The sequence below is a fragment of the Rattus rattus genome, chromosome 4, assembly GCF_011064425.1.
Source record: "Rattus rattus isolate New Zealand chromosome 4, Rrattus_CSIRO_v1, whole genome shotgun sequence".
Taxonomy (NCBI): Eukaryota; Metazoa; Chordata; class Mammalia; order Rodentia; family Muridae; genus Rattus; species Rattus rattus.
The window spans coordinates 96,487,219-96,498,224 of record NC_046157.1 but is presented as its reverse complement, the minus strand read 5'-3'; the positions used below and the strand labels follow the sequence as shown (position 1 = coordinate 96,498,224).

The 11,006-nt window shown below is 38.7% G+C and overlaps 1 pseudogene; it reads left to right on the top strand.

Annotated features, from left to right (window-relative positions):
• The first annotated feature begins 412 nt into the window (after positions 1-412).
• The window catches only part of LOC116898448, an 84,697-nt pseudogene continuing 74,103 nt past the window's right edge, over positions 413-11,006 (top strand).

Below are 11,006 nucleotides of genomic sequence, written 5' to 3'. Positions count from 1 at the left end.
ATTTCATTAGAGATATAACTAAAGGGACAGTCTCTGTCAAGAACATCTTTCTAATGCATATGCTACTTGAAAAGTCAAAGCAGTAATGAGGCAGCTTTAGAATTTTCCTTTGTAAGAGGACAGTGAATACTGTGAATCACATAAAGTCAACTGGAGTGACTTAGACAAGTCCACATATTATTACAGAGTCTAAATATCTCTGTCATGTGAATTCAGAATCTCTCTGCAATGCCAAGACTGAGATAGAATACTTTGCTTAAAGTACTCACTTTTGCTTAATGCAATCCTCAGGTTTGCTCTCAGGGTTTCTGCTCAATTCTTTCACGAAGTGTACAAAGTTACGAGTATCAAAAAATAAAAATTTAAAACGTAGGTGCTGTGCTTCAAATATGTAGTGAGTTTCCGCAACTGGATGGGCTTATTTACTGTCACAGAAACACAGAAGTGGTGGGATGTCCTTGCCACGTTTGGAAGCAGTGGCTCAGAGATTTTCATTTGTGCAGGTAAGAATCAGCAATGAGATGAGGGGTACTCACCCAATTTACACCTTCTTCTTCTCCTTGATGACGTCTCTTCGTGCACCCCAGTCTGGATTAAGCTTTTGATCTTCTTGTCTGAGTAGTGACAGCCAGGACTACAGGTATGTGCCACCACTCAGGGTACAACACCCCATTTTAATAATACATTGTGTTACCATTGAGGATACAGCATGGTGGATTGGAAGTGTATGTCTCAGCGTTTTAAAATCTGCTGCCATTATCAAATTCCAATTCTGAGGCGATGAGGAGGAAATGGGAGGATGTCAGATGAACTTTAGCCAGTGGTTCTGGAGCTAGCCAGGATGCTAGAAATAAGAGGTTAGGGCATGTGATCTCAGGGCTGGACCATGGTAGCATCTTCAAATGCAGTGCTTTTATGTCACATTTTCTCTACATTGTCCTTACCTTCTGCCAAATATTCTTTATCCTGTATGTATGTGAAGTGGTTTTTTGAAGGAGACCAGCCTTTATAGGTTAGATGCAAATATTAACTTTCCCTCCAATTGGGAAAATCATCAGTGTGATATGTATAAATATTTTCAAATGTCCTTGCAGTGAGATATGTATACAAAGCACACATAGCTAAGAACTTTTGCTCTCTATTCAAATGATACAAATCAAACACCACTGAAATAGTACTACATATGTAAAATCTAAGTAAATCACCACGATATGGGTCATCACAATGCTTTAAACAATATTATAGATTGCTTTATGTGAGAGGAAGAGATAATAAGCAGTCGAGTGCAGACAGTCAAGTCTTACCCCAGTGCATGATAAAGGAACCAAGAAAAAGTAGAACAGCTGGAGGTGGTTAAGATATGGAAACACAACAAGGAAGGTTGAACAGAATTTGATAGTGGGCAGAAAAGAAGGCATTTGATTTTTTATTCTGTGCCTCTTCCCAAGATCATCTTCAATAATTTATGTCCAGATAGATGTCAAAATCCCCAGTGTCTTCAAATAGCTGCTCCCACTCCTGAATACGAGGATTCAAGGACATATGATGGTGACTTAGACTTCCAGTCCTTCCTTAGCTTTGGGGATGAAATCAGTCAGGAGAGATGCTGAACTGAATTAAAGCAACCTCTTTTTACTTCAGTTTAGGAAGGTAAGAATGAAGAGAAAGAGAGAGAGAAAAGAGAAAAGGGCGTAGAGGAGAGTCTGTGTGGTGTAATGAAAATGTTAGCAAGGTGCTACAAATATCAAGTTCAAGCCACGTGGTCTCAGAGCAGTTGGGCATCAAGAATTACATCATCTCTAGTTGGGATGAATGGTCACTTCTGTAAACTGGAGCATAGTATTATTTAATCACATTATAGTCCTTGTTACAGGCCAGTAGGGATGCACCGTAAATAAGCTTTTTGAAGCCTTTTTTCTATACCAGCCACAGAATTTTAACATGGAAGGCCCAAGGATATCCAACCATCTCCATTTATATTGTCTTTCCATGCCTGGTGGAAAAATTAGCTAAATAGATCTGGGTTAGGAAAGGAGGGGAAATAGGAGATTTCTATTGGGAACTCACAAAATAATGGAATGAATAAGCAAGATATTTTGAAGAAACTAATTTTCTGGGCTTTGTTGTTTCATTTGGTAATATTGGGGGTTCCACATAGGGCTGTATGCAAGCTGGCTAAGTGTTCTGTAAAAGCGACAACCCTTTCTGTACTTTAAATCGTTATTATCGCATTTTGAAACATGATTTCACTAAGTTGCCTGGAATGGCCTTGGTTAAACTTGCAAATATCTGGTCTCAGCCTCTTCAGTAGCCAAGACTATGGAGCTAATATATACACCATATAATATATGTGAAATAGTACATAGCTAGGAAAACGCAGACCTGTGTGACTAGGTCTGGCTTTTATTAAGGTTTTAAAAAATATGATATTAAGAAAAATTATGCAAAAGCTAGGACCATTTGTCTTTAGAGGAGGAATGTTAGGTTGTTCATTTTAGTTAAACATCAGGGACCTATGGGAGGATTCCATAAGTACACCTTGAGCCCCTCTGAATAGTTAATGTATGTTTTTTTCTTATAAAGTTTCAGTGGAAATTTTAATTGCTTATGTGGTTTGACTTGACACTTTTTGATTGTATTTTTTATTGCTATCTTATGAGTTATATACATTTTCAGTAGCAAATAATCTGGGATGTTTGCTTGAGTCAAAGACCAGGGACCATTGAAAGCTAAGTACTATTTAAGTTGATTGGAGCAAGTTTACTGGGGAACCTACTGATGAAGGATTGATCTTACAGCTGTTTTTAAGTAAGTCTAAATTTTCTGGTACGATTTTTAAGTACAGATAATGATGGCGATGTTGATGGTGTTGGTGATGGTAATGGTGATGATGAAGGTGACAATGACGATCTGAGAATTGGATCTCAGTCAGTAGCACTGACTGAGCTGGAACTTGGTATGTATATCTGGGTGGTCTCAACTCACAGAGATCCACTTGCTTTCCTAGTGCTGGAATTAAAAACTTGCACCACAATGGCTAGCCTTCAATGATGATGATGATGGTGGTGGTGGTGGTGGTAGTGGTGATGATGATGATGATTATTAATACTTTTTCTTTAATTATTTATTTACTTTATGCATAAGTGCTTTGCTGCAAGTATGCCTGCATGCCTGAGAAGGCATCAGATCTCTTTTTAAATAGATGGCTGTGAGCCACCATGTGGTTGTTCAGAATTGATTTCAGGACCTCTTGAAGAGCAGCGAGTGCTCTTAATCTCTGAACCATCTCTGCGGCACCAAATATTATGTCTAAGTGCAAGATATTAAAATATATCAGACAAGTGATCCAGAAAATAATCTATTTCATCTTTTTTTCCCCAGAAAAAGTCTAAATAGGGCAGTTTTATTTAAATCACTGCTAAGTAAATTTAAACTGGGATTCTTATACCTAGGCAATCTTGAGTAACAATCATCATCTTGCATTATGTTCAATAAACACTAGGCTAATACATGTTCCTTACAGGGCTAACCTTATCTCACTGTGGTTCCACATCATGCTGCATATTAACAACAGGGGACACGTAGCTACATTTTATAAATAGCAATAAATAGAGCAGAATCATTTAACATTTCTGTCAAGTTCAACAGCTGCCCTCAAACCTTCTTTTAAAATTCAGAGGTTCAAAATAGACACACTAAGATTTATAAAAATAGATTTGTCTGTCACTTCTAATTTCACATTAGAAAAAAAACAAACCAAGTTGTGTTTCAATGAAAATTTGCAGATAGATTCAACGTCTAAGCATCTGGCAATTGGAAGATAATCATGTTTTCTATAGTTTTGAGTCTGACTACAAAGGGTAATTGGTAAAGATGATCTTTTGTTTGAATAGCCTGAATGATTTTATCCCACTCACCCTGATGGCAGATGGTAGGTATAGTTACTACCAACTCCATTTTGTTACAAGAAAGAGATTAAGAATGAAAATGTTGAGTTACCCATGGCTAAAGTCATATGCCATCTTGGAAGGAGTTCAAATCCCGTACTAAAATTCTGACTACTTCATTATAGCATTTGTGATCGTGGACACAGCCTTTTGTTTTGGGACTTCAGTTACTTAGTTTTAATAAAACAAAGCTCATTAGGGCCTCCCTGTTCAAACGTGGTCAATGGACAAGCAACCCTAGCATCATTTATATTTAGAGACTTTTTTAAACCATACATTTCAAACTTCATCCCTGACCTCCAGAATCCAGAATGCATGTTTGAATAGCTTACATGAGAATTTGATGGATGAAGGGACTTGCCACACACACCTAGCGATCTGTGCTTTATCCCTGGAATGCACGCAAAGGACAATGGAGGGAACAGAGTCTGCAAAGTTGTACCGCAGGATGTGTTTCCTTCCACCATGCACATACATATGCAATAATACAAAATTACAAAAGATGAATGTGTCTGAAGATCTCAGATGACTCTTATGAATACTGAAATCTAACCAGTCCTAGATTTAAGCTTCTCAATGATGTCCTTCAAAGAAGAACTAGTAGGGTGAACCCTATTCCTGTTGGAAGAGTTGACCTGGAATATGTCACAGAGTAAATAAGCAAGTAAAGAGGAAGACATTTTGACAGAGCAGGACTTCAACTACCTTGACCTAGAGGACCTTAAAATTTTAGAAACCCTCTTGTCTGTCTTAGCAAGGGTCAGGTTTTCCCTGAACAATTAAAACACAATGACACCTCATCCTTGTATCCATTCCCATCTTTTAAAGATGATCTAATTTTTGTAATGAAAGCTGCTTATTCCTGATTTTATGTGGCTCAAGCAGTGATACAAGCTGTCTTTTCCCTCTTACTGGCTTCCTTTCCCCCCACTTTCCACATACCCATCCAGGCGTCGCATTACTGCCAGGTCATTTACACCATCTGCTCATTAAGTGTCTGTTGATGGGAGGATGGAGGACACCTGGTGACCATGAAGTCAGGCCAATACACTGAGGAGGATCAGCAAAGTGGTACAAAGTAGAAAATCAAATAGCTCTTGGGAGTCCAGAGGGTTGAATTTCAGAGAAAGGAGGGACAGGTGAACCAGGTCGAGTTTCTGAGGCCCAAAGCAGTCTTGTCGTTTCTTGACCTTGTGCTCTGTGAGCACTGCCTTTAGAAGGGGAAGGGATTCCTTAGGAAGCAGAGGCACATATATTTTTTGCTGAATAGCTTCTTCAAGCAAAGCAAATGCTATACAGGGAGCCTCTTATGGGTACCTGTTGGACTGAAGATTGCTAAATTACCAAAAGGCCATCTGTGTGTCCAGGTTGCTAGCTAGGTCATTCTTTCTAATTTTGCAAAGCACGCCCAATCAACTATTTATCATTTCTGAAAGCACACCCACATTGAAAGACTTAGGTATAAGCTGGAGAATCACGGCCAGAGGGCTACTCTCTGGACCACTGCACCTCAGAGAATCACCTTAGGATGCACAGTGCTCTTAACTCCACAGAGCTTCAATAGCCAGCCATACCTCACCTCAGCTCAGAATATCTTCAAACCGTGTGTCTCTGCTCAGGCCATCATTTCTATTCACAACCCAGAGCTGTATTAGTTTCATTTCTAGTTCATAAATTCCATATCTGCTAAGAAGCTTTCTTAACCGGATTTACCAATATTCGGGACAATTAGAGTCACTTTAGTAGAAAGTATATATTGTTGAAATGAACAGTCTTTGGGTCAGAATCCTTTTTTTAAAACTTCCTGTGGGACCATGCACAAAATACTCAATGTCCTGTCTCAAATTCATTTTCCCTAGAACCAAATAATGATAGCAACCTGCCTTATAGGTTTGTTTTAAAGACTACTTAATACATATAGATGAATAGAGTAGTAGACTCTCACACAATGTTAACTTCTAAGCAAGTGTCTGCTGCTGTTATTGGAGAAGTAAGATGATTCTAAGACTTGTTTTCTTTCATTTGCACCCACAGGGAAGAGAAGCTAATTAAAGAAACTGTTATGATCAGAATTTGTATGGATTCCAGGCTCAAAGGAAAGGTGATAAACCTCTCCCACAGTTCCATTTCCTGCCGTCTTCTTTCCCATTATCTTATTATTTGATTCCTGCTTCTTTTAGAGAAAAAATAAGGAAAAAAAGAAATCTATGTAATGATTCTTTCCTATGGTGTCTTCCTTGTCAGCATGTGCTTCATCACTGCAAGGTATTGATGTATTGAAGGTTCCCTCAAGCTTGCTCAAGCAGGGAATTAACTTCAAGCTCAGTGATGAGAGGGGGCTCTTCTGAGCCAAGTCCAGACCTGTACAGTGGGTCAAGTTACAGGTCTTGAAACTAATGCGATTCAGAGCAGAAGGGTGTGTGCATGAGGAAAAAAAGAGGGGACAAGACAGGAGGACAGACAGAGAGGAGAGAGAGAGAGAGAGAGAGAGAGAGAAGTTACTTTACTTTAGGGAACACTTGGCAAACAAAAGTGTTGTTCTACATATAAAGCTTCTGAACACCAGTGACCACCAGCATTCATATACCACCCAAGTTGGAGAGGAAAAAAATGGTGGCATCTTGGAGTACTGATTCTCTATAATAAATGGGTAGTGGCTACTGTTTATTCTAACGTGGGATCCAACTATTATCCAACATTCTGATTTTTTAATGTTAACTCTAGACATCTGAATTTCAAAAAATAAACATGAAATTGCCATGTTTTTCATCCTGTCCACAACTAATTCAGGCATCCGGGAGGAAGCAGACACAGAGGGAATCCCTGACCAATAACTGGCCTAACTTGAGGTCCATCCTATGGGCAAGCGCCAATCCCTAACATTATTAATGATACTCTGCTATGCTTGCTGACAGGAGCATGGTGTACTCTGAGAGGCTCCACCCAGACTGATACAGACATCCTCAGCCAAACAGTGAATGGGGCTCAGGGATTTTAAGGAAGAGTTGGAGGAAGGATTGTTGGTCCTGAAGGACATAGGAACCTTACAGGAAGACCAACAGAGTCAACTAATCTGTACCCCTGGGGTTCTCAGAGTCTGAACCATCAATCAAAGAATATACATGGGCTGGACCTGGGCCTTCCTGTTCATTTGTAGCAGATGTGCAGCTTGACCTTTTTGTGGGTCCTGAACAACTGGAGTGGGGGCTATCTCAAAAACTGTTGCTTGTACTTGGGATATGCTCTACTAGTTGGGCTGCCTTGTCAGGCCTCAGTGGGAAAGGAAACACTTAGTCTTGATGTTTTAGGGTGGGGGGAAACCCGTGGGTGGTCTCTTGCCCAGAAGAGAAGGGCAAGGGGGAGGGGAAGGATTGTGGGAGGGGTGATTGGGAAGGGGTCAGTGAGAGGGATGTAAAGTGGATCTTACCTATGAGCATTAATTTATCATTACTCTGCAGGCATCCAGTGGTACAGTTTATATCTGAGGTGTCCCACAGAAACTCACCTCACGTGTTAAAGTGTTGGTTCTGAGGTCATTTGATAGAAAGTAAAAGAACACTGAAGAGATGGTGACTAACAAGAGTGTTTGGGGCACTAAAGACTCTCTAAGGCGGTGGTTCTCAACCTTCCTAATGCTGCAATCCTTTCTTTATGTTCTGGTGACTCCTGAGCATAAAATTGTTTTCATTGCTAGTTTGTAATTATGCTACTGTTCCAAATTATAACTAAATATCTTCATTTTCTGGTGGTCTTAGGTAACTCCTATGGAAGGATGACACACGGGTTGAGAAGCACTGCTCTAAGGGATTGTAGCATGCTGTTCTCTTCCTATTTCTCTTTTGCCTTTGATAGTGCAGAGGGAACAACTTTTCTCCTGACTGTCCTAGCACAATGTGCTATGTTCTCTCACCATGGGACAAAAGAATTGACTTGGCCCATGTGAGTCAAAATATTTCCTCTTTCTATAAGTTGATCATCTCAGACGTTCCATTGCATTAGTAGAAAGAAACCTGACTAACTGACTTGTTTGATAAACACCAGATCTAACCCAGAAGGTATCTTCAAAGTAGTTTTGTCCAATAAGGTCTCACTGGGACTACAAACCACACTTAAGAACAGGTCCCATGTCCATCAGAATGGTCAACACAAGATGAAACATTTTTGTCCATAATGCTTTATCTGGACACCATTTTAAAAATCTTTGGTTATATTTTGGGTTCCAGTTGTGTGTTTCATAGGCTTTCTGTGTATGAGCATCTGTATTCTCATGTGGAATATGGTTTTTTTTTTGTTCTTGTTTTTGTGGTTCTTTTGATTTCTGTTTGTTCCTTTTGTCTCATTTGGTAGTTTTTGTTTTGTGTTCCGTTTTGATTTTGGTTTTTTTTTTTTTGGTTGTTGTTTCTTATTTTGTTTTTGTTTTGTTGCTGTTTTAGTTATTGTTGCTGTTATTGTTTTGTTCTTTTTTTTTCAAGAAGACTGAGACTGAGAGAGCTGTGGATTTGGGAAGCTGGAGGAGGTAAGCAGGATCTGGGAGGACTTGAGAGAAAAAAAATTAGGATCCGATTGTATGGCATTTAAAAAATCTATTCTCAATAAAAATTAAAATTATAAAGAAGATGACCTTCTGTGGAAATGCTTTATGCTTTCCAGAAATTGGAGCAGCATTGCAGCATTGGCTCTTTAAAGGTCAGGCATGTCCTAGCTGGAGTCAGAGATTTACCAACTGATACTGTGAAATCTTCAAAACTTTACTCTCTGGAGTTCAGATTCTTTGTTTGTAAAATGGAGAATTATCTTGCCAGCCTCTCATGAAGATTAGCAAGATAAACAAAAGGAAAACATTTAACTCAGTGTATCTGGTGGGTTATATATGTCCAATCAATACAGATTTTTCTTCAACATTCCTTTCTGTCTTAGACAGTTTCTGAGTCTTATTAATTCACTCCATGTAAAAATCCACTGGGAGGAATTTCAGCATCTAGTAACATCTCAAAAAAGGCACAGGGAGTTTTGAATAAATATAATAACCCGACATATTGGAAACAAACTTACTGTGATCTCTTTCATAAAGTCATGCAGAAATATATCTGTGATCAGAAAGTTTATTCTTGAATGTGAATTGCTAAACCAAAGTTTTTATAGAATCAGTCTGATAATTTCAAGCTTCTCTATATTGGTTCTGTGCTGAAGTTCTCTGTTGAAAATGGAAGCAGTTGATTGCAACTCCAGTTCAAAAATTGTTTCAAAGAGTAGGTGAACAAGTCTTTCATGTCATGAATGGAGACTGAAGAATCATGATCATGTGTGGCCTGAGCAATTATGCACTGAGCAGAAGAGCTTATGTGCATGTGTGTGGGGTCCTAAGTTTCATGGTATCTATTTTGATCCCCTCTGGTTTTCATAGACACGTGACATCATAGTCAAGGTAATGCTGGAAGAACCATGAATTCTTATTTTGTCTTCCCTGGATGAACTCACTTTGTACATGTAGATAACTATGCTTTCCACCCACCCCTCCCAGATCTGTGGAGATATGTGCCATCAGAAATGGGTAGGACAAGTGAAATTTCATATTGGATGTTTTGATTTCACTGAGGAAACAGAACTATCATTTTTTTGGTAAACATCATTATAGTAAAAGTATATCCATATGACTTAGTAGCTAAACTTAGAGACATATCGGAGAGAAGGAAGGGATTAGTAATTATACCAATTGACCTTGGGTGTATTGGTCATGTTCTCTTTGGGAACTTAAGCCAAATATTAAAATTATTACCACAGAGCAAACCCTAGCCAAATCAAGTTTTCCATGGATTCTTCTTAATCTCTGCTCAGTGCCTACTTCTCCCAACTACCTCTGCTTCTCTATTACAGGTCCTCATTGTTATCTGGATTTTAATTCACCTCTTCCTAGCAATACCTGAAGACTGTACTGTACACTGCAAAAAACTCAAGTCACACATCTGAAAATTGATCTTTACAAATTCACTTTTGATCGGGCATCTTATTGTAGCCCCTTTAAAGAAAAAGTGATGTTCATATGCAACATGTGCTATCTGGAGCCAACATATTTGAAGAAGAGAATTTTGGTCTCATTTGGGCAATTTTTAAAGACATAGGAAGCATAGAGAAGGTTTCGTTTGTGTCATTTTCAAATGACTTTCATTTTCAAAGTGTGTGTGTGTGTGTGTGTGTGTGTGTGTGTGTGCATGCCTGTGTGAGCACACATGTGTGTATGTGCCTGCACATATGTGTTTTAGTTCAATTGGCTTTCTCCATAGAGGAAACAAATATGCTAGTGATAGTGGCTTAATCTTGCCATATAGACTGTGTCTTTTAAAGGCAAACAAGCAAGCAAGCAAACAAGCAAGCAAATGAACAAATAAGCAAAACTACCACAGAGAACTGGAAAAGCAAATTACATGGACCAGCTGAAAGATTATGGGTTGGCCATCATTAGGGATTAATGAATCGTTGTCTGTGTAATTGTGAGAGATAGTCACAGACTTATCTGAACTAACAGTATTTGTGATAATAGTTACATAATATACTGTACTAGAAATTGTTGTAGGTACCTAACAGTATTCACAAACCAAGAAGTTGAATGATTTATACATTTTTAAAACAATTAAAATATAATTATAACATTTCTTACTTCTCTGTACTTCTTTCAACTCCTCCAGAGCACCTCACACCTTGCTTTCCCTCAAATCCATGGCCTCTGTTTCTTTCATTCTTGTCACATAAACACATGGATAATTTCTAGTAATTAATTTATTTATTTTGTGTGTTTGTATGTATGTGCATACACACGTGTGCGTGCGCATGCATGTACAACATGTGCAGATGTCAGAGGTAATCTATCAGAGTTGGTTCTTTCTTTCCATCATGTGTGTCTTGGGGATTAATCTCATGGTCTTGAGATTTGTGGCCTGTCCTGCAGAGTCAACTCGCAGTTCTCCAAATCAAGAGTTAAAACTGAATAATCATTTTAAAATGATTACTATCATTTTCATGATGCAATGCAAAATTATGATTTCCCCCCATATGAGCAACAAA